The sequence below is a fragment of the Cinclus cinclus genome, unplaced genomic scaffold, assembly GCF_963662255.1.
Source record: "Cinclus cinclus unplaced genomic scaffold, bCinCin1.1 SCAFFOLD_32, whole genome shotgun sequence".
NCBI classification, from domain to species: Eukaryota; Metazoa; Chordata; class Aves; order Passeriformes; family Cinclidae; genus Cinclus; species Cinclus cinclus.
The window spans coordinates 4,257,496-4,279,869 of record NW_026912098.1 but is presented as its reverse complement, the minus strand read 5'-3'; positions in this window follow the sequence as shown (position 1 = coordinate 4,279,869).

Sequence of the window (22,374 nt, the reverse complement as noted above, 5' to 3'; positions counted from 1 at the left end):
GTGCTGTAACAATCCATCCCTGGCCCTTTTACGCCCCTTGGTGTCACAAGGGATTCTTAGATTATTAGCCTGCATTGGGTCACAATGGTTCCTTGCTTCTCTTAACACCTGTGGTGTCACAATGCATCCCATTCACTTTTAGGCCATTTGATGTCACAATGAATCATTTGATTCTTGGCCTCCATGGTGTCATAATAGATCCTTGATTCTATTGGGCCCCATGCTTTCACAATTCATCCCTGGCCCTTTTACAACCCCTGGTGACACAAGGGATCATTAGATTGTTAGCCTGCACTGGGTCACAATGGTTCCTTTCTTTTCTTAACCTCTGTGCTGTCACAATGCATCCCATGCCCTTTTAGGCCACTTGGTGTTACAATGAATCATTTGATCCTTGGCCTCCATGGTGTCATAATAGTTCCTCGCTTCTATTGGGCCCCATGCTTTCACATTTCATCCCTGGCCCTTTTACAACCCCTGGTGTCACAAGGGATCATTAGATTGTTAGCGTGCATTGGGTCACAATGGTTCCTTGCTTCTCTTAACCTCTGTGGTGTCACAATGCATCCCATGCCCTTTTAGGCCACTTCATGACACAATGAATCATTTGATTCTTGGCCTTCATGGTGTCATAATAGTTCCTCGCTTCTATTGGGGCCCTTGGTGTCACTATTCGTTCCTGGCCATTTTAGGCCCATTGGTGTCACAAGGGATCATTAGATTGTTAGCCTGCATTGGGTCACAATGGTTCCTTTCTTCTCTTAACCTCTGTGCTGTCACAATGCATCCCATGCCCTTTTAGGCTACTTGATGTCACAATGAATCATTTGATTCTTGGCCTTCATGGTGTCATAATGGTTCCTTGCTTCCATAGGTCCCTATGCTGTCACTGTTCATCCGTGGTCCTTTTGCGCCCCCTGGTGTCAATAGGAATTCTTAGATTAATAGCCTCCATTCTGTCACAATGGTTCCTTCGTTTCCTTAACCCCTGTGGTGTCACAATGCATCCCATGCCCTTTTAGGCCACTTGATGTCACAATGAATCATTTGATTCTTGGCCCCCATGGTGTCATAATAGTTCCTCGCTTCTTTTGGGCCCCATGCTGTAACAATCCATCCCTGGCCCTTTTACAACCCCTGGTGTCACAATGGATCATTAGATTGTTAGCCTGCATTGGGTCACAATGGTTCCTTGCTTCTCTTAACCTCTGTGGTGTCACAATGCATTCCATGCCCTTTTAGGCCACTTGATGTCACAATGAATCATTTGATCCTTGGCCTCCATGGTGTCATAATAGTTCCTCGCTTCTATTGGGCCCCATGCTTTCACAAATCATCCCTGGCCCTTTTACAACCCCTGGTGTCACAAGGGATCATTAGATTGTTAGCCTGCATTGGGTCACAATGGTTCCTTGCTTCTCTTAACCTCTGTGCTGTCACAATGCATCCCATGCCCTTTTAGGCCACTTGATGTCACAATGAATCATTTGATTCTGGGCCACATGGTGTCATAATGTTTCCATGTTTTTCTTGGGCCCCATGCTGTAACAATCCATCCCTGGACCTTTTACAACCCCTGGTGACACAAGGGATCATTAGATTGTTAGCCTGCATTGGGTCACAATGGTTCCTTGGTTCTCTTAACCTCTGTGGTGTCACAGTGCATCCCATGCCCTTTTAGGCCACTTCATGTCACAATGAATCATTTGATTCTTGGCCTTCATGGTGTCATAATATTTCCTTGTTTCTATTGGGCCCCATGGGGTCACTATTCGTTCCTGGTCATTTTAGGCCCATTGGTGTCACAAGGGATCATTAGATTGTTAGACTGCATTGGGTCACATTAGTTCCTTTCTTCTCTTAACCTCTGTGGTGTCACAATGCATAGCATGCCCTTTTAGGCTACTTGATGTCACAATGAATCATTTGATTCTTGGCCTCCATGGTGTCATAATAGATCCTTGATTCTATTGGTCCCCGTGCTGTAACAATCCATCCCTGGTCCTTTTAGGCCCCCTGGTGACACAAGGGATCATTAGATTGTTAGCCTCCTTTGGGTCACAATGGTTCCTTGCTTCTCTTAACCCCTGTGGTGTCACAATGCATCCCATTCACTTTTAGGCCATTTGATGTCACAATGAATCATTTGATTCTTGGCCTCCATGGTGTCATAATTGTTCCTTTCGTCTATTGGGCCCCATGCTGTCACAGTTCATCCCTGGTCCTTTTGCGCCCCCTGGTGTCAAAAGGGATTCTTAGATTGTTAGCCTGCATTGGGCCACAATGGATCCTTGCTTCTCTTAACCTCTGTGGTGTCACAATGCATCCTATGCCCTTTTAGGCCACTTGGTGTTACAATGAATCATTTGATTCTTGGTCTCTATGGTGTAATAATGTTTCCATGTTTTTCTTGGGCCCCATGCTGTAACAATCCATCCCTGGCCCTTTTACAACCCCTGGTGTCACTAGGGATCATTAGATTGTTAGCCTCCATTCTGTCACAACGGCTCCTTAGTTTCCCTAACCCCTGTGGTGTCACAATGCATCCCATGCCCTTTTAGGCCACTTGATGTCACAATGAATCATTTGATTCTTGGCCTCCATGGTGTCATAATGGTTCCTTGCTTCTATAGGTCCCTATGCTGTCACAATTCATCCGTGGTCCTTTTGCGCCCCCTGGTGTCAATACGGATTCTTAGATTAATAGCCTCCATTCTGTCACAATGGTTCATTAGTTTCCTTAACCCCTGTGGTGTCACAATGCATCCCATGCCCTTTTAGGCCACTTGATGTCACAATGAATCATTTGATTCTTGGCCTCCATGGTGTCATAATAGTTCCTCACTTCTATTGGGCCCCATGCTGTCACTATTCGTTCCTGGCCATTTTAGGCCCATTGGTGTCACAAGGGATCATTAGAGTGTTAGCCTGCATTGGGTCACAATGTTTCCTTTCTTCTCTTAACCTCTGTGCTGTAACGATGCATCACCTTCCCTTTTAGGCCACTTGATGTCACAATGAATCATTTGATTCTTGGCCTTCATGGTGTCATAATGGTTCCTTGCTTCTATAGGTCCCTATGCTGTCACAGTTCATCCGTGGTCCTTTTGCGCCCCCTGGTGTCAATAGGGATTCTTAGATTAATAGCGTCCATTCTGTCACAATGGTTCCTTCGTTTCCTTAACCCCTGTGGTGTCACAATGCATCCCATGCCCTTTTAGGCCACTTGATGTCACAATGAATCATTTGATTCTTGGCCTCCATGGTGTCATAATGGTTCCTTGCTTCTATTAGGCCCCATGCTGTCACAGTTCATCCCTGGTCCTTTTGCGCCCCCTGGTGTCAAAAGGCATTCTTAGATTGTTAGCCTGCATTGGGTCACAATGCTTCCTTAGTTTCCTTAACCCCTGAGGCGTCACAATGCATCCCATGCCCTTTTAGGACACTTGGTGTTACAATGAATCATTTGATTCTTGGCCTCCATGGTGTTATAATAGTTCCTCGCTTCTATTGGGCCCCATGCTTTCACAATTCATCCCTGGCCCTTTTACAACCCCTGGTGTCACTAGGGATCATTAGATTGTTAGCCTCCATTCTGTCACAATGGTTCCTTAGTTTCCTTAACCCCTGTGGTGTCACAATGCATCCCAGGCCCTTTTAGGCCACTTGATGTCACAATGAATCATTTGATTCTTGGCCTCCATGGTGTCATAATAGTTCCTCGCTTCTATTGGGCCCCATGCTTTCACAATTCATCCCTGGCCCTTTTACAACCCCTGGTGTCACAAGGGATCATTAGATTGTTAGCCTGCATTGGGTCACAATGGTTCCTTGCTTCTCTTAACCTCTGTGGTGTCACAATGCATCCCATGCCCTTTTAGGCCACTTGATGTCACAATGAATCATTTGATTCTTGGCCTCCATGGTGTCATAATTGTTCCTTGCTTCTATTGGGCCCCATGCTGTCACAGTTCATCCGTGGTCCTTTTACGCCCCCTGGTGTCAAAAGGGATTCTTAGATTGTTAGCCTGCATTGGGTCACAATGGTTCCTTAGTTTCCTTAACCCCTGAGGCGTCACAATGCATCCCATGCCCTTTTAGGCCACTTGATGTCACAATGAATCATTTGATCCTTGGCCTCCATGGTGTCATAATAGTTCCTCGCTTCTATTGGGCCCCATGCTTTCACAATTCATCCCTGGCCCTTTTACAACCCCTGGTGTCACTAGGGATCATTAGATTGTTAGCCTGCATTGGGTCACAATGGTTCCTTGCTTCTCTTAACCTCTGTGGTGTCACAATGCATCCCATGCCCTTTTAGGCCACTTGATGTCACAATGAATCATTTGATTATGGGCCACATGGTGTCATAATGTTTCCATGTTTTTATTGGGCCCCATGCTGTAACAATCCATCCCTGGACCTGTTACAACCCCTGGTGACACAAGTGATCATTAGATAGTTAGCCTGCATTGGGTCACAATGGTTCCTTGCTTCTCTTAACCTCTGTGGTGTCACAATGCATCCCATGCCCTTTTAGGCCACTTCATGTCACAATGAATCATTTGATTCTTGGCCTTCATAATGTCATAATATTTCCTTGTTTCTATTGGGCCCCATGGTGTCACTATTCGTTCCTGGCCATTTTAGGCCCATTGGTGTCACAAGGGATCATTAGATTGTTAGCCTCCTTTGGGTCACAATGGTTCCTTTCTTCTCTTAACCTCTGTGCTGTAACGATGCATCCCATGCCCTTTTAGGCTACTTGATGTCACAATGAATCATTTGATTCTTGGCCTCCATGGTGTCATAATAAATCCTTGATTCTATTGGTCCCCGTGCTGTAACAATCCATCCCTGGCCCTTTTACGCCCCTTGGTGTCACAAGGGATTCTTAGATTATTAGCCTGCATTGGGTCACAATGGTTCCTTGCTTCTCTTAACACCTGTGGTGTCACAATGCATCCCATTCACTTTTAGGCCATTTGATGTCACAATGAATCATTTGATTCTTGGCCTCCATGGTGTCATAATAGATCCTTGATTCTATTGGGCCCCATGCTTTCACAATTCATCCCTGGCCCTTTTACAACCCCTGGTGACACAAGGGATCATTAGATTGTTAGCCTGCACTGGGTCACAATGGTTCCTTTCTTTTCTTAACCTCTGTGCTGTCACAATGCATCCCATGCCCTTTTAGGCCACTTGGTGTTACAATGAATCATTTGATCCTGGGCCTCCATGGTGTCATAATAGTTCCTCGCTTCTATTGGGCCCCATGCTTTCACATTTCATCCCTGGCCCTTTTACAACCCCTGGTGTCACAAGGGATCATTAGATTGTTAGCGTGCATTGGGTCACAATGGTTCCTTGCTTCTCTTAACCTCTGTGGTGTCACAATGCATCCCATGCCCTTTTAGGCCACTTCATGTCACAATGAATCATTTGATTCTTCGTCTCCATGGTGTCATAATAGTTCCATGTTTTTCTTGGGCCCCATGCTGTAACAATCCATCCCTGGCCCTTTTACAACCCCTGGTGTCACAAGGGATCATTAGATTGTTAGCCTGCATTGGGTCACAATGGTTCCTTGCTTCTCTTAACCTCTGTGGTGTCACAATGCATCCCATGCCCTTTTAGGCCACTTGATGTCACAATGAATCATTTGATTCTTGGCCTCCATGGTGTCATAATAGATCCTTGATTCTATTGGTCCTGGTGTTGTAACAATCCATCCCTGGCCCTTTTACAACCCCTGGTGTCACAAGGGATCATTAGATTGTTAGCCTGCATTGGGTCACAATGGTTCCTTGCTTCTCTTAACCCCTGAGGCGTCACAATGCATCCCATGCCCTTTTAGGCCACTTGGTGTTACAATGACTCATTTGATTCTTGGTCTCTATGGTGTCATAATGTTTCCATGTTTTTCTTGGGCCCCATGCTGTAACAATCCATCCCTGGACCTTTTACAACCCCTGGTGTCACAATGGATCATTAGATTTTTAGCTTCCCTTGGGTCACAATGGTTCCTTGCTTCTCTTAACCTCTGTGGTGTCATAATGCATCCCATGCCCTTTTAGGCCACTTCATGTCACAATGAATCATTTGATTCTTGGCCTCCATGGTGTCAAAATAGATCCTTGATTCTATTGTTCCCCGTGCTGTAACAATCCATCCCTGGCACTTTTAGGCCCCCTGGTGACACAAGGGATCATTAGATTGTTAGCCTACTTTGGGTCACAATGGTTCCTTGCTTCTCTTAACCCCTGTGGTGTCACAATGCATCCCATTCACTTTTCGGCCATTTGATGTCACAATGAATCATTTGATTCTTGGCCTCCATGGTGTCATAATGGTTCCTTGCTTCTATAGGTCCCTATGCTGTCACAATTCATCCGTGGTCCTTTTGCGCCCCCTGGTGTCAAAAGGGATTCTTAGATTGTTAGCCTGCATTGGGTCAGAATGGTTCCTTGCTTCTCTTAACCTCTGTGGTGTCACAATGCTTCCCATGCCATTTTAGGCCACTTGGTGTTACAATGAATCATTTGATTCTTGGTCTCTATGGTGTAATAATGTATCCATGTTTTTCTTGGGCCCCATGCTGTAACAATCCATCCCTGGCCCTTTTACAACCCCTGGTGTCACAATGGACCATTAGATTGTTAGCTTCCCTTGGGGCACAATGGTTCCTTGCTTCTCTTAACCTCTGTGGTGTCACAATGCATCCCATGCCCTTTTAGGCCACTTGGTGTTACAATGAATCATTTGATTCTTGGCCTTCATGGTGTCATAATGGTTCCTTGCTTCTATAGGTCCCTGTACTGTCACAGTTCATCCGAGGTCCTTTTGGGCCCCCTGGTGTCAATAGGGGTTCTTAGATTAATAGCCTCCATTCTGTCACAATGCTTCCTTAGTTTCCTTAACCCCTGAGGCGTCACAATGCATCCCATGCCCTTTTAGGCCACTTGATGTCACAATGAATCATTTGATTCTTGGCCTCCATGGTGTCATAATAGTTCCTCGCTTCTATTGGGCCCCATGCTGTCACAATTAATCCCTGGCCCTTTTACAGCCCCTGGTGTCACTAGGGATCATTAGATTGTTAGCCTCCATTCTGTCACAATGTTTCCTTAGTTTCCTTAACCCCTGTGGTGTCACAATGCATCCCATGACCTTTTAGGCCACTCGATGTCACAATGAATCATTTGATTCTTGGCCTCCATGGTGTCATAATGGTTCCTTGCTTCTATAGGTCCCTATGCTGTCACAGTTCATCCGTGGTCCTTTTTCGCCCCCGGGTGTCAAAAGGGATTCTTAGATTGTTAGCCTGCATTGGGTCACAATGGTTCCCTTCTTCTCTTTTCCTCTGTGGTGTCACAATGCAGTCCAAGCTCTTTTAGGCCACTTGATGTCACAATGAATCATTTGATTCTTGGCCTCCATGGTGTCATAATTGTTCCTTGCTTCTATTAGGCCCCATGCTGTCACAGTTCATCCCTGGTCCTTTTGCGCCCCCTGGTGTCAAAAGGGAGTCTTAGATTGTTAGCCTGCATTGGGTCACAATGGTTCCTTGCTTCTCTTAACCTCTGTGGTGTCACAATGCATCCCATGCCCTTTTAGGCCACTTGATGTCACAATGAATCATTTGATTCTTGGCCTCCATGGTGGCATAATAGTTCCTCGCTTCTATTGGGCCCCATGCTTTCACAATTCATCCCTGGCCCTTTTACAACCCCTGGTGTCACTAGGGATCATTAGATTGTTAGCCTGCATTGGGTCACAATGGTTCCCTAGTTTCCTTAACCTCTGTGGTGTCACAATGCATTCCATGCCCTTTTAGGCCACTTGATGTCACAATGAATCATTTGATTCTGGGCCACATGGTGTCATAATGTTTCCATGTTTTATTGGGCCCCATGCTGTAACAATCCATCCCTGGACCTTTTACAACCCCTGGTGTCACAAGGGATCATTAGATTGTTAGCTTCCCTTGGGTCACAATGGTTCCTTGCTTCTCTTAACCTCTGTGCTGTCACAATGCATCCCATGCCCTTTTAGGCCACTTCATGTCACAATGAATCATTTGATTCTTGGCCTTCATGGTGTCATAATATTTCCTTGTTTCTATTGGGCCCCATGGTGTCACTATTCGTTCCTGGCCATTTTAGGCCCATTGGTGTCACAAGGGATCATTAGATTGCTAGCCTGCATTGGGTCACAATGGTTCCTTTCTTCTATTAACCTCTGTGCTGTCACAATGCATCCCATGCCCTTTTAGGCTACTTGATGTCACAATGAATCATATGATTCTTGGCCTTCATGGTGTCATAATGGTTCCTTGCTTCCATAGGTCCCTATGCTGTCACAGTTCATCCGTGGTCCTTTTGCGCCCCCTGGTGTCAATAGGAATTCTTAGATTAATAGCCTCCATTCTGTCACAATGGTTCCTTCGTTTCCTTAACCCCTGTGGTGTCACAATGCATCCCATGCCCTTTTAGGCCACTTGATGTCACAATGAATCATTTGATTCTTGGCCCCCATGGTGTCATAATAGTTCCTCGCTTCTTTTGGGACCCATGCTGTAACAATCCATCCCTGGCCCTTTTACAACCCCTGGTGTCACTAGGGATCATTAGATTGTTAGCTTCCCTTGGGGCACAATGGTTCCTTGCTTCTCTTAACCCCTGTGGTGTCACAATGCATCCTATGCCCTTTTAGGCCACTTGATGTCACAATGAATCATTTGATTCTTGGCCTCCATGGTGTCATAATAGTTCCTCGCTTCTATTGGGCCCCATGCTTTCACAATTCATCCCTGGCCCTTTTACAACCCCTGGTGTCACAAGGGATCATTAGATTGTTAGCCTGCATTGGGTCACAATGGTTCCTTGCTTCTCTTAACCTCTGTGGTGTCACAATGCATCCCATGCCCTTTTAGGCCACTTGATGTCACAATGAATCATTTGATTCTGGGCCACATGGTGTCATAATGTTTCCATGTTTTTATTGGGCCCCATGCTGTAACAATCCATCCCTGGACCTTTTACAACCCCTGGTCACAAAAGGGATCATTAGATGGTTAGCCTGCATTGGGTCACAATGGTTCCTTGCTTCTCTTAACCTCTGTGGTGTCACAATGCATCCTATGCCCTTTTAGGCCACTTGGTGTTACAATGAATCATTTGATTCTTGGCCTTCATGGTATCATAATGGTTCCTTGCTTCTATAGGTCCCTATGCTGTCACAGTTTATCCGTGGTCCTTTTTCGCCCCCTGGTGTCAACAGGGATTCTTAGATTAATAGCCTGCATTCTGTCACAATGCTTCCTTAGTTTCCTTAACCCCTGAGGCGTCACAATGCATCCCATTCACTTTTAGGCCACTTCATGTCACAATGAATCATTTGATTCTTGGCCTCCATGGTGTCATAATAGCTCCTCGCTTCTTTTGGGCCCCATGCTGTAACAATTCATCCCTGGCCCTTTTACAACCCCTGGTGTCACAATGGATCATTAGATTGTTAGCTTCCCTTGGGGCACAATGGTTCCTGGCTTCTCTTAACCTCTGTGGTGTCACAATGCATTCCATGCCCTTTTAGGCCACTTGATGTCACAATGAATCATTTGATTCTTGGCCTCCATGGTGTCATAATAAATCCTTGATTCTATTGGGCCCCATGCTTTCACAATTCATCCCTGGCCCTTTTACAACCCCTGGTGACACAAGGGATCATTAGATTGTTAGCCTGCACTGGGTCACAATGGTTCCTTTCTTTTCTTAACCTCTGTGCTGTCACAATGCATCCCATGCCCTTTTAGGCCACTTGGTGTTACAATGAATCATTTGATCCTTGGCCTCCATGGTGTCATAATAGTTCCTCGCTTCTATTGGGCCCCATGCTTTCACATTTCATCCCTGGCCCTTTTACAACCCCTGGTGTCACAAGGGATCATTAGATTGTAAGCCTGCATTGGGTCACAATGGTTCCTTGCTTCTCTTAACCTCTGTGGTGTCACAATGCATCCCATGCCCTTTTAGGCCACTTCATGTCACAATGAATCATTTGATTTTTCGTCTCCATGGTGTCATAATAGTTCCATGTTTTTCTTGGGCCCCATGCTGTAACAATCCATCCCTGGCCCTTTTACAACCCCTGGTGTCACAAGGGATCATTAGATTGTTAGCCTGCATTGGGTCACAATGGTTCCTTGCTTCTCTTAACCTCTGTGGTGTCACAATGCATCCCATGCCCTTTTAGGCCACTTGATGTCACAATGAATCATTTGATTCTTGGCCTCCATGGTGTCATAATAGATCCTTGATTCTATTGGTCCTGGTGCTGTAACAATCCATCCCTGGCCCTTTTACAACCCCTGGTGTCACAAGGGATCATTAGATTGTTAGCCTGCATTGGGTCACAATGGTTCCTTGCTTCTCTTAACCCCTGAGGCGTCACAATGCATCCCATGCCCTTTTAGGCCACTTGGTGTTACAATGACTCATTTGATTCTTGGTCTCTATGGTGTCATAATGTTTCCATGTTTTTCTTGGGCCCCATGCTGTAACAATCCATCCCTGGCCCTTTTACAACCCCTGGTGTCACAATGGATCATTAGATTGTTAGCTTCCCTTGGGGCACAATGGTTCCTTGCTTCTCTTAACCTCTGTGGTGTCACAATGCATTCCATGCCCTTTTAGGCCACTTGATGTCACAATGAATCATTTGATCCTTGGCCTCCATGGTGTCATAATAGTTCCTCGCTTCTATTGGGCCCCATGCTTTCACAATTCATCCCTGGCCCTTTTACAACCCCTGGTGTCACAAGGGATCATTAGATTGTTAGCCTGCATTGGGTCACAATGGTTCCCTTCTTCTCTTTTCCTCTGTGGTGTCACAATGCATCCCATGCCCTTTTAGGCCACTTGATGTCACAATGAATCATTTGATTCTGGGCAACATGGTGTCGTAATGTTTCCATGTTTTTATTGGCCCCATGCTGTCACAATTCATCCCTGGACCTTTTACAACCCCCGGTGACACAAGGGATCATTAGATTGTTAGCCTGCATTGGGTCACAATGGTTCCTTGGTTCTCTTAACCTCTGTGGTGTCACAATGCATTCCATGCCCTTTTAGGCCACTTCATGTCACAATGAATCATTTGATTCTTGGCCTTCATGGTGTCATAATATTTCCTTGTTTCTATTGGGCCCCATGGGGTCACTATTCGTTCGTGGCCATTTTAGGCCCATTGGTGTCACAAGGGATCATTAGATTGTTAGCCTGAATTGGGTCACATTGGTTCCTTGCTTCTCTTAACCTCTGTGGTGTCACAATGCATCCCATGCCCTTTTAGGCTACTTGATGTCACTATGAATCATTTGATTCTTGGCCTCCATGGTGTCATAATAGATCCTTGATTCTATTGGTCCCCGTGCTGTAACAATCCATCCCTGGCCCTTTTACGCCCCTTGGTGTCATAAGGGATTCTTAGATTATTAGCCTGCATTGGGTCACAATGGTTCCTTGCTTCTCTTAACACCTGTGGTGTCACAATGCATCCCATTCACTTTTAGGCCATTTGATGTCACAATGAATCATTTGATTCTTGGCCTCCATGGTGTCATAATAGATCCTTGATTCTATTGGTCCCCATGCTGAAACAATCCATCCCTGGTCCTTTTACAACCCCTGGTGCCACAAGGGATCATTAGATTTTTAGCCTGCACTGGGTCACAATGGTTCCTTTCTTCTCTTAACCTCTGTGCTGTCACAATGCATCCCATGCCCTTTTAGGCCACTTGATGTCACAATGAATCATTTGATTCTTGGCCTCCATGGTGTCATAATAGTTCCTCGCTTCTATTGGGCCCCATGATTTCACAATTCATCCCTGGCCCTTTTACAACCCCTGGTGTCACAAGGGATCATTAGATTGTTAGCCTGCATTGGGTCACAATGGTTCCTTGCTTCTCTTAACCTCTGTGGTGTCACAATGCATCCCATGCCCTTTTAGGCCACTTCATGTCACAATGAATCATTTGATTCTTGGCCTCCATGGTGTCATAATTGATCCTTGATTCTATTGGTCCCCGTGCTGTAACAATCCATCCCTGGCACTTTTAGGCCCCCTGGTGACACAAGGGATCATTAGATTGTTAGCCTACTTTGGGTCACAATGGTTCCTTGCTTCTCTTAACCCCTGTGGTGTCACAATGCATCCCATTCACTTTTCGGCCATTTGATGTCACAATGAATCATTTGATTCTTGGCCTCCATGGTGTCATAATGGTTCCTTGCTTCTATAGGTCCCTATGCTGTCACAGTTCATCCGTGGTCCTTTTGCGCCCCCTGGTGTCAAAAGGGATTCTTAGATTGTTAGCCTGCATTGGGTCAGAATGGTTCCTTGCTTCTCTTAACCTCTGTGGTGTCACAATGCTTCCCATGCCATTTTAGGCCACTTGGTGTTACAATGAATCATTTGATTCTTGGTCTCTATGGTGTAATAATGTTTCCATGTTTTTCTTGGGCCCCATGCTGTAACAATCCATCCCTGGCCCTTTTACAACCCCTGGTGTCACAATGGACCATTAGATTGTTAGCTTCCCTTGGGGCACAATGGTTCCTTGCTTCTCTTAACCTCTGTGGTGTCACAATGCATCCCATGCCCTTTTAGGCCACTTGGTGTTACAATGAATCATTTGATTCTTGGCCTTCATGGTGTCATAATGGTTCCTTGCTTCTATAGGTCCCTGTACTGTCACAGTTCATCCGTGGTCCTTTTGGGCCCCCTGGTGTCAATAGGGATTCTTAGATTAATAGCCTCCATTCTGTCACAATGCTTCCTTAGTTTCCTTAACCCCTGAGGCGTCACAATGCATCCCATGCCCTTTTAGGCCACTTGATGTCACAATGAATCATTTGATTCTTGGCCTCCATGGTGTCATAATAGTTCCTCGCTTCTATTGGGCCCCATGCTGTCACAATTAATCCCTGGCCCTTTTACAACCCCTGGTGTCACTAGGGATCATTAGATTGTTAGCCTCCATTCTGTCACAATGTTTCCTTAGTTTCCTTAACCCCTGTGGTGTCACAATGCATCCCATGCCCTTTTAGGCCACTTGATGTCACAATGAATCATTTGATTCTTGGCCTCCATGGTGTCATAATGGTTCCTTGCTTCTATAGGTCCCTATGCTGTCACAGTTCATCCGTGGTCCTTTTTCGCCCCCGGGTGTCAAAAGGGATTCTTAGATTGTTAGCCTGCATTGGGTCACAATGGTTCCCTTCTTCTCTTTTCCTCTGTGGTGTCACAATGCAGTCCAAGCTCTTTTAGGCCACTTGATGTCACAATGAATCATTTGATTCTTGGCCTCCATGGTGTCATAATTGTTCCTTGCTTCTATTAGGCCCCATGCTGTCACAGTTCATCCCTGGTCCTTTTGCGCCCCCTGGTGTCAAAAGGGATTCTTAGATTGTTAGCCTGCATTGGGTCACAATGCTTCCTTAGTTTCCTTAACCTCTGTGCTGTCACAATGCATCCCATGCCCTTTTAGGCCACTTCATGTCACAATGAATCATTTGATTCTTGGCCTTCATGGTGTCATAATATTTCCTTGTTTCTATTGGGCCCCATGGTGTCACTATTCGTTCCTGGCCATTTTAGGCCCATTGGTGTCACAAGGGATCATTAGATTGCTAGCCTGCATTGGGTCACAATGGTTCCTTTCTTCTATTAACCTCTGTGCTGTCACAATGCATCCCATGCCCTTTTAGGCTACTTGATGTCACAATGAATCATATGATTCTTGGCCTTCATGGTGTCATAATGGTTCCTTGCTTCCATAGGTCCCTATGCTGTCACAGTTCATCCGTGGTCCTTTTGCGCCCCCTGGTGTCAATAGGAATTCTTAGATTAATAGCCTCCATTCTGTCACAATGGTTCCTTCGTTTCCTTAACCCCTGTGGTGTCACAATGCATCCCATGCCCTTTTAGGCCACTTGATGTCACAATGAATCATTTGATTCTTGGCCCCCATGGTGTCATAATAGTTCCTCGCTTCTTTTGGGACCCATGCTGTAACAATCCATCCCTGGCCCTTTTACAACCCCTGGTGTCACTAGGGATCATTAGATTGTTAGCTTCCCTTGGGGCACAATGGTTCCTTGCTTCTCTTAACCCCTGTGGTGTCACAATGCATCCTATGCCCTTTTAGGCCACTTGATGTCACAATGAATCATTTGATTCTTGGCCTCCATGGTGTCATAATAGTTCCTCGCTTCTATTGGGCCCCATGCTTTCACAATTCATCCCTGGCCCTTTTACAACCCCTGGTGTCACAAGGGATCATTAGATTGTTAGCCTGCATTGGGTCACAATGGTTCCTTGCTTCTCTTAACCTCTGTGGTGTCACAATGCATCCCATGCCCTTTTAGGCCACTTGATGTCACAATGAATCATTTGATTCTGGGCCACATGGTGTCATAATGTTTCCATGTTTTTATTGGGCCCCATGCTGTAACAATCCATTCCTGGACCTTTTACAACCCCTGGTCACAAAAGGGATCATTAGATTGTTAGCCTGCATTGGGTCACAATGGTTCCTTGCTTCTCTTAACCTCTGTGGTGTCACAATGCATCCTATGCCCTTTTAGGCCACTTGGTGTTACAATGAATCATTTGATTCTTGGCCTTCATGGTATCATAATGGTTCCTTGCTTCTATAGGTCCCTATGCTGTCACAGTTTATCCGTGGTCCTTTTTCGCCCCCTGGTGTCAACAGGGATTCTTAGATTAATAGCCTGCATTCTGTCACAATGCTTCCTTAGTTTCCTTAACCTCTGAGGCGTCACAATGCATCCCATGCCCTTTTAGGCCACTTCATGTCACAATGAATCATTTGATTCTTGGCCTCCATGGTGTCATAATAGTTCCTCGCTTCTTTTGGGCCCCATGCTGTAACAATTCATCCCTGGCCCTTTTACAACCCCTGGTGTCACAATGGATCATTAGATTGTTAGCTTCCCTTGGGGCACAATGGTTCCTGGCTTCTCTTAACCTCTGTGGTGTCACAATGCATTCCATGCCCTTTTAGGCCACTTGATGTCACAATGAATCATTTGATCCTTGGCCTCCATGGTGTCATAATAGTTCCTCGCTTCTATTGGGCCCCATGCTTTCACAATTCATCCCTGGCCCTTTTACAACCCCTGGTGTCACTAGGGATCATTAGATTGTTAGCCTGCATTGGGTCACAATGGTTCCTTGCTTCTCTTAACCTCTGTGGTGTCACAATGCATCCCATGCCCTTTTAGGCCACTTGATGTCACAATGAATCATTTGATTCTGGGCCACATGGTGTCATAATGTTTCAATGTTTTTATTGGGCCCCATGCTGTAACAATCCATCCCTGGACCTTTTACAACCCCTGGTGACACAAGGGATCATTAGATTGTTAGCCTGCATTGGGTCACAATGGTTCCTTGCTTCTCTTAACCTCTGTGGTGTCACAATGCATCCTATGCCCTTTTAGGCCACTTCATGTCACAATGAATCATTTGATTCTTGGCCTTCATGGTGTCATAAGAGTTCCTCGCTTCTATTGGGCCCCATGCTTTCACAACACATCCCTGGCCCGTTTACAACCCCTGGTGTCACTAGGGATCATTAGATTGTTAGCCTCCATTCTGTCACAATGTTTCCTTAGTTTCCTTAACCCCTGTGGTGTCACAATGAATCTCATGCCCTTTTAGGCCACTTGATGTCACAATGAATCATTTGATTCTTGGCCTCCATGGTGTCATAATAGTTCCTCGCTTCTATTGGGCCCCATGCTTTCACAATTCATCCCTGGCCCTTTTACAACCCCTGGTGTCACAAGGGATCATTAGATTGTTAGCCTGCATTGGGTCACAATGGTTCCCTTCTTCTCTTTTCCTCTGTGGTGTCACAATGCACTCCAAGCTCTTTTAGGCCACTTGATGTCACAATGAATCATTTGATTCTTGGCCTCCATGGTGTCATAATAGTTCCTCGCTTCTATTGGGCCCCATGCTTTCACAATTCATCCCTGGCCCTTTTAAAACCCCTGGTGTCACAAGGGATCATTAGATTGTTAGCCTGCATTGGGTCGCAATGGTTCCTTGCTTCTCTTAACCTCTGTGCTGTCACAATGCACTCCAAGCTCTTTTAGGCCACTTGATGTCACAATGAATCATTTGATTCTTGGCCTCCATGGTGTCATAATTGTTCCTTGCTTCTATTAGGCCCCATGCTGTCACAGTTCATCCCTGGTCCTTTTGCGCCCCCGGGTGTCAAAAGGGATTCTTAGATTGTTAGCCTGCATTGGGTCACAATGGTTCCTTAGTTTCCTTAACCCCTGAGGCGTCACAATGCATTCCATGCCCTTTTAGGCCACTTGATGTCACAATGAATCATTTGATTCTTTGCCTCCATGGTGTCATAATAATTCCTCGCTTCTATTGGCCCCCATGCTGTAAGCAATCCATTCCTGGCCCTTTTACAACCCCTGGTCTCACTAGGGATCATTAGATTGTTAGCCTGCATTGGGTCACAATGGTTCCTTGCTTCTCTTAACCTCTGAGGTGTCACAATGCATCCCATGCCCTTTTAGGCCACTTGATGTCACAATGAATCATTTGATTCTTGGCCTTCATGGTGTCATAATATTTCCTTGTTTCTATTGGGCTCCATGGTGTCTCTATTCGTTCCTGGCCATTTTAGGCCCATTGGTGTCACAAGGGATCATTAGATTGTTAGCCTGCATTGGGTCACAATGGTTCCTTTCTTCTCTTAACCTCTGTGCTGTCACAATGCATCCCATGCCCTTTTAGGCTACTTGATGTCACAATGAATCATTTGATTCTTGGCCTTCATGGTGTCATAATGGTTCCTTGCTTCCATAGGTCCCTATGCTGTCACAGTTCATCCGTGGTCCTTTTGCGCCCCCTGGTGTCAATAGGAATTCTTAGATTAATAGCCTCCATTCTGTCACAATGCTTCCTTAGTTTCCTTAACCTCTGTGGTGTCACAATGCATCCCATGCCCTTTTAGGCCACTTGATGTCACAATGAATCATTTGATTCTTGGCCCCCATGGTGTCATAATAGTTCCTCGCTTCTTTTGGGACCCATGCTGTAACAATCCATCCCTGGCCCTTTTACAACCCCTGGTGTCACAATGGATCATTAGATTGTTAGCTTCCCTTGGGGCACAATGGTTCCTTGCTTCTCTTAACCCCTGTGGTGTCACAATGCATCCCATGCCCTTTTAGGCCACTTGATGTCACAATGAATCATTTGATTCTTGGCCTCCATGGTGTCATAATAGTTCCTCGCTTCTATTGGGCCCCATGCTTTCACAATTCATCCCTGGCCCTTTTAAAACCCCTGGTGTCACAAGGGATCATTAGATTGTTAGCCTGCATTGGGTCACAATGGTTCCTTGCTTCTCTTAACCTCTGTGGTGTCACAATGCATCCCATGCCCTTTTAGGCCACTTGATGTCACAATGAATCATTTGATTCTTGGCCCCCATGGTGTCATAATGGTTCCTTCCGTCTATTGGGCCCCATGCTGTAACAATCCATCCCTGGCCCTTTTACAACCCCTGGTGACACAAGGGATCATTAGATTGTTAGCCTGCATTGGGTCACAATGGTTCCTTGGTTCTCTTAACCTCTGTGGTGTCAGAATGCATCCCATGCCCTTTTAGGCCACTTCATGTCACAATGAATAATTTGATTCTTGGCCTTCATGGTGTCATAATATTTCCTTGTTTCTATTGGGCCCCATGGTGTCACTATTCTTTCCTGGCCACTTTAGGCCCATTGGTGTCACAAGGGATCATTAGATTGTTAGCCTGCATTGGGTCACAATGGTTCCATTCTTCTCTTCACCTCTGTGCTGTCACAATGCATCCCATGCCCTTTTAGGCCCCTTGATGTCACAATGAATCATTTGATTCTTGGCCTCCATGGTGTCATAATAGTTCCTCGCTTCTATTGGGCCCCGTGCTGTAACAATCCATTCCTGGCCCTTTTACGCCCCCTGGTGTCACAAGGGGTCATTATATTGTTAGCCTCCTTTGGGTCACAATGGTTCCTTGCTTCTCTTTACCCCTGTGGTGTCACAATGCATCCCATTCACTTTTAGGCCACTTGGTGTTACAATGAATCATTTGATTCTTGGTCTCTATGGTGTCATAATGTTTCCATGTTTTTCTTGGGCCCCATGCTGTAACAATCCATCCCTGGCCCTTTTACAACCCCTGGTGTCACAATGGATCATTAGATTGTTAGCTTCCCTTGGGTCACAATGGTTCCTTGCTTCTCTTAACCTCTGTGGTGTCACAATGCATTCCATGCCCTTTTAGGCCACTTGGGGTTACAATGAAACATTTGATTCTTGGCCTTCATGGTGTCATAATGTTTCAATGTTTTTCTTGGGCCCCATGCTTTCACAATTCATCCCTGGCCCTTTTACAACCCCTGGTGTCACAAGGGATCATTAGATTGTTAGCCTGCATTGGGTCACAATGGTTCCCTTCTTCTCTTTTCCTCTGTGGTGTCACAATGCATCCCATGCCCTTTTAGGCCACTTGATGTCACAATGAATCATTTGATTCTGGGCCACATGGTGTCGTAATGTTTCCATGTTTTTATTGGGCCCCATGCTGTAACAATCCATCCCTGGTCCTTTTACAACCCCCGGTGACACAAGGGATCATTAGATTGTTAGCCTGCATTGGGTCACAATGGTTCCTTGGTTCTCTTAACCTCTGTGGTGTCACAATGCATCCCATGCCCTTTTAGGCCACTTGATGTCACAATGAATCATTTGATTCTTGGCCTTCATGGTGTCATAATATTTCCTTGTTTCTATTGGGCCCCATGGTGTCTCTATTCGTTCGTGGCCATTTTAGGCCCATTGGTGTCACAAGGGATCATTAGATTTTTAGACTGCATTGGGTCACATTGGTTCCTTGCTTCTCTTAACCTCTGTGGTGTCACAATGCATCCCATGCCCTTTTAGGCTACTTGATGTCACAATGAATCATTTGATTCTTGGCCTCCATGGTGTCATAATAGATCCTTGATTCTATTGGTCCCCGTGCTGTAACAATCCATCCATGGCCCTTTTACGCCCCTTGGTGTCATAAGGGATTCTTAGATTATTAGCCTCCTTTGGGTCACAATGGTTCCTTGCTTCTCTTAACACCTGTGGTGTCACAATGCATCCCATTCACTTTTAGGTCATTTGATGTCACAATGAATCATTTGATTCTTGGCCTCCATGGTGTCATAATAGATCCTTGATTCTATTGGTCCCCATGCTGAAACAATCCATCCCTGGTCCTTTTACAACCCCTGGTGTCACAAGGGATCATTAGATTGTTAGCCTGCATTGGGTCACAATGGATCCTTGCTTCTCTTAACCTCTGTGGTGTCACAATGCATCCCATGCCCTTTTAGGCCACTTCATGTCACAATGAATCATTTGATTCTTGGCCTCCATGGTGTCATAATAGATCCTTGATTCTATTGGTCCCCGTGCTGTAACAATCCATCCCTGGCCCTTTTAGGCCCCCTGGTGACACAAGGGATCATTAGATTGTTAGCCTCCTTTGGGTCACAATGGTTCCTTGCTTCTCTTAACCCCTGTGGTGTCACAATGCATCCCATTCACTTTTAGGCCATTTGATGTCACAATTAATCATTTGATTCTTGGCCTCCATGGTGTCATAATGGTTCCTTCCGTCTATTGGGCCCCAAGCTGTCACAGTTCATCCCTGGTCCTTTTGCGCCCCCTGGTGTCAAAAGGGATTCTTAGATTGTTAGCCTGCATTGGGTCACAATGGTTCCTTGCTTCTCTTAACCTCTGTGGTGTCACAATGCATCCTATGCCCTTTTAGGCCACTTGGTGTTACAATGAATCATTTGATTCTTGGTCTCTATGGTGTCATAATGTTTCCATGATTTTCTTGGGCCCCATGCTGTAACAATCCATCCCTGGCCCTTTTACAACCCCTGGTGTCACAATGGATCATTAGATTGTTAGCTTCCCTTGGGTCACAATGGTTCCTTGCTTCTCTTAACCTCTGTGGTGTCACAATGCATTCCATGCTCTTTTCGGCCACTTGGGGTTACAATGAATCATTTGATTCTTGGCCTTCATGGTGTCATAATGGTTCGTTGCTTCTATAGGTCCCTATGCTGTCACAGTTCATCCGTGGTCCTTTTGCGCCCCCTGGTGTCAAAAGGGATTCTTAGATTGTTAGCCTGCATTGGGTCACAATGGTTCCTTTCTTCTCTTAACCTCTGTGGTGTCACAATGCTTCCCATGCCATTTTAGGCCACTTGGTGTTACAATGAATCATTTGATTCTTGGTCTCTATGGTGTAATAATGTTTCCATGTTTTTCTTGGGCCCCATGCTGTAACAATCCATCCCTGGCCCTTTTACAACCCCTGGTGTCACAATGGACCATTAGATTGTTAGCTTCCCTTGGGGCACAATGGTTCCTTGCTTCTCTTAACCTCTGTGGTGTCACAATGCATCCCATGCCCTTTTAGGCCACTTGGTGTTACAATGAATCATTTGATTCTTGGCCTTCATGGTGTCATAATGGTTCCTTGCTTCTATAGGTCCCTGTACTGTCACAGTTCATCCGTGGTCCTTTTGGGCCCCCTGGTGTCAATAGGGATTCTTAGATTAATAGCCTCCATTCTGTCACAATGGCTCCTTCGTTTCCTTAACCCCTGTGGTGTCACAATGCATCCCATGCCCTTTTAGGCCACTTGATGTCACAATGAATCATTTGATTCTTGGCCTCCATGGTGTCATAATAGTTCCTCGCTTCTATTGGGCCCCATGCTTTCACAATTCATCCCTGGCCCTTTTACAACCCCTGGTGTCACAAGGGATCATTAGATTGTTAGCCTGCATTGGGTCACAATGGTTCCTTGCTTCTCTTAACCTCTGTGGTGTCACAATGCATCCCATGCCCTTTTAGGCCACTTGGTGTTACAATGAATCATTTGATTCTTGGTCTCTATGGTGTCATAATGTTTCCATGTTTTTCTTGGGCCCCATGCTGTAACAATCCATCCCTGGCCCTTTACAACCCCTGGTGTCACAATGGATCATTAGATTGTTAGCTTCCCTTGGGGCACAATGGTTCCTTGCTTCTCTTAACCTCTGTGGTGTCACAATGCATTCCATGCCCTTTTCGGCCACTTGGTGTTACAATGAATCATTTGATTCCTGGCCTTCATGGTGTCATAATATTTCCTTGCTTCTATAGGTCCCTATGCTGTCACAGTTCATCCGTGGTCCTTTTGCGCCCCCTGGTGTCAATAGGGATTCTTAGATTAATAGCCTCCGTTCTCTCACAATGCTTCCTTAGTTTCCTTAACCCCTGAGGCGTCACAATGCATCCCATGCCCTTTTAGGCCACTTGATGTCACAATGAATCATTTGATTCTTGGCCCCCATGGTGTCATAATAGTTCCTCGCTTCTTTTGGGACCCATGCTGTAACAATCCATCCCTGGCCCTTTTACAACCCCTGGTGTCACAATGGATCATTAGATTGTTAGCTTCCCTTGGGGCACAATGGTTCCTTGCTTCTCTTAACCCCTGTGGTGTCACAATGCATCCCATGCCCTTTTAGGCCACTTGATGTCACAATGAATCATTTGATTCTTGGCCTCCATGGTGTCATAATAGTTCCTCGCTTCTATTGGGCCCCATGCTTTCACAATTCATCCCTGGCCCTTTTAAAACCCCTGGTGTCACAAGGGATCATTAGATTGTTAGCCTGCATTGGGTCACAATGGTTCCTTGCTTCTCTTAACCTCTGTGGTGTCACAATGCATCCCATGCCCTTTTAGGCCACTTGATGTCACAATGAATCATTTGATTCTGGGCCTCCATGGTGTCATAATGGTTCCTTCCGTCTATTGGGCCCCATGCTGTAACAATCCATCCCTGGCCCTTTTACAACCCCTGGTGACACAAGGGATCATTAGATTGTTAGCCTGCATTGGGTCACAATGGTTCCTTGGTTCTCTTAACCTCTGTGGTGTCAGAATGCATCCCATGCCCTTTTAGGCCACTTCATGTCACAATGAATAATTTGATTCTTGGCCTTCATGGTGTCATAATATTTCCTTGTTTCTATTGGGCCCCATGGTGTCACTATTCTTTCCTGGCCACTTTAGGCCCATTGGTGTCACAAGGGATCATTAGATTGTTAGCCTGCATTGGGTCACAATGGTTCCATTCTTCTCTTCACCTCTGTGCTGTCACAATGCATCCCATGCCCTTTTAGGCCCCTTGATGTCACAATGAAT